We start from the raw sequence: 2,857 nt of genomic DNA, 5'->3' as shown, positions 1-2,857 counted from the left end.
TTCAAAACGTGACAATGATAATATCACAATAATAATATAAGACAAATAAAAAAAATTACTTCTTTTAATTCATAAACATATAAAAAAATTATATATAAATAAATAATTGTAATAATAATTAATATTCATCTATATAAGAAGTTTGATCAAATATTTAATAAACTCAACAAAAGTTACAAACTTCAATTTGATATTTCAAGTTCTTTATACTTACTGAAATTCTATACATCACATCGTTAATTTATTTTGAAATCATTGAATTTCGGTTAGGAGATGAATTTGAATCCATCCCTCGTAGCATGGAATATTAATGGGAAGAAAACGAGTTATATATATATTAAAAGTCAAACTTATGTTTTTAATTTTTCTTCTATTATTTGATTATTTACTAAGAAAATATAGTTAAAAAGTAAGGACTAAAAAGTCTAGCTCTCGTGCATTTAATGTTAATGTCCCTCATGAATAATGGTTCTGGGTGAGTATGTGCGGTCCGTTTGGTGGACGGACAACCTCAGATGAGTGTTTAAGGTAAAGCGAAACAGAATATCATGAGAGGGTAAGGAGAAGTCAAATGGTCAAATCGGACATCGATCCTCATCGGCTTTCTCAGCAACCCTTAAAGACGTTTCTCGAATTTGGGTCCGAAGAGGCTATGCGTTGTACCATTGTCACTGGTGGTAGAGGGAGGATTCTAGAAAGGGGTTGACCATCGACTAGACTTCGTGTTAACAATCAAAGGAAGAAGATGTCTCTAGTTAACACACAACTTATGGAGCAAACTAGACTCAGAGGTGTGCAACCAGATCCTCGTAAGGCTAAAGTTTAGACATATACAACAGTGGTAGGCGCTATGAAACAGTCTGTTTGGGTTGACGGGATGAAAGCGGTTCAAGTCAGATCTAAATCTTGTGAATTTCAAACGTTGAAGGCGCCCTGGAGTTGTGGCTATATCAAAATTAAGAACGAAAAAAAGAGCGATCAAGGTTGATTTGATTCAATTAAAGTTGTTACGTCGAACCCTTTAGACGTCGACGTGGAATCGATGACGTCTTGGGATCGAAACTAATGAGAGAGTCTTTTGATATGGATTCAATTCTCGCAGAAGATATGTTGCTCTATGGAAAAAAAATTAAAACAACATTTATTATGCCAATTGATAAGCGTATTAGACATTTAGTCGATGAAGAAATCCGATGACTCATTAATGGTTGGTTAGTTAATATTGAAAACACACATGTTGTTGTGATGGAACACAACATAAGAAGGCCCATATATAGGAAGGGTACATGGATTCGATTGTTTAGGATGTAAATTGATATTTGAAATCATGATCTTCTTAGTCCGGTCGGTAATGATCTTGGGTGATTTATTGAGCTCGATGAGGAAACTCAATTAGCATAGGAGAATAATTGTGCTAGAATTAAGGTTCATCATTTTGATCCACATAGTTGTTATCTTGAATCTATTTGTGTTGATAACGAGACACATGTATATAAAGTGATGGTGTGGCCTGAACGTCTTATGTCGTGTCTCCTTCACCCGGATCCTTTTCATTGTCAAATCTGTCTATGTTGGAGGCGTCGACTTCGTTTAGATTAACGAGAGAGTCAGTAATTACACCATTTTACGTCGATTGGATTTGTATGGCTAGCATTGCTGATGTTGAAAGACTAGTTGTTGAGATCACAAATTCGGGAGAATTTGATATGGCCGGGAAAGTGGTTGAGCAGGACGAGGATGGATTAAATGAGTTAATAGTTTCTCGTGAGGCTGAGATGGAGCATCTGTCTTCACACACCTCGGGTTGCGATGATTCCATGAATGTTAAAAAAATAGAGAATAAGCAGGTGTTGGTATATCAATAGGTAGTTCATCAACTCATCATCCTATTCTAGATGTGTTGTCCGAGAAAGAAACGATTGACGGGGTAGAAAATAAATTATGGTCTTCTATAGAAGATATAATCCAAGTCAATCATATTAGAACACTTTATCTTGATATTAATGTTATTGAATCACCAATTTTCATTCATAATGTGTCTGATGAGGAATCGGTGGTTTTCTGAGCCATATTATGATGTCAACGAGAATATCCAAGTACTCGACAGATAATATGACAATGGACGAAAATAAATCCCCATGAAGGAGGTCCTTGAATTAGAGATTGAAGTGTGGCCCGATGTGCACGAGATTCAACCCCTCCCGTATACTTTCCACCAAAATCCTTCTTCATTGAAAAACTACCAACATTGTTAGTTGAAGAAACTAAATGATAAACGGTTGGGTTATATGCAAATAGAAAAGTGTGTCTCGAAACCGAGAAAAGATTATTCCGAATAGATTTTATCAATGATTAGAAAGATTATTGCTTTGAACGTTTATGGTTAAATTATGGTGTGAGAAGATGTGCCATTAAGTCACTAATGGGAACCATTGGTTGTGGCATATATTGTTTTAATGAGACTAAAATTCGGAAGATAGAGATTTATGTAATTGACGATTGTGTGACTGAGAGATTTTTAATTCTATAGGGCGTCAAATGGAATTCTTGTTGCATGGAATGAAGAATTGTATGAGAAAATGGATGTTAATTTGGGTAAATACTCGGTTAACATTCAATTAAGAATTAATGAGGATAATCTCCAATGAATAATATGCGGTCTATGGACTAATTCTTTCACAATTTAAAATATAGTTTTTTAATGAGATGAAGAATGTGGCTAGTCGGAGACTTTAAATTATTTTTGAGGGTGAAATGAACAAAGTTAGACTCATGTCTAAAAGAAAATGGACCAATAAGCATAATAGACTAATGCGCAATTTCTCAAAGACAGTTGAAAAACTTGAACTTATCGATT

This window comes from Impatiens glandulifera, chromosome 1 (assembly GCF_907164915.1).
Source record: "Impatiens glandulifera chromosome 1, dImpGla2.1, whole genome shotgun sequence".
NCBI lineage: Eukaryota > Viridiplantae > Streptophyta > Magnoliopsida > Ericales > Balsaminaceae > Impatiens > Impatiens glandulifera.
Note: the sequence above shows the minus strand (reverse complement) of the source record.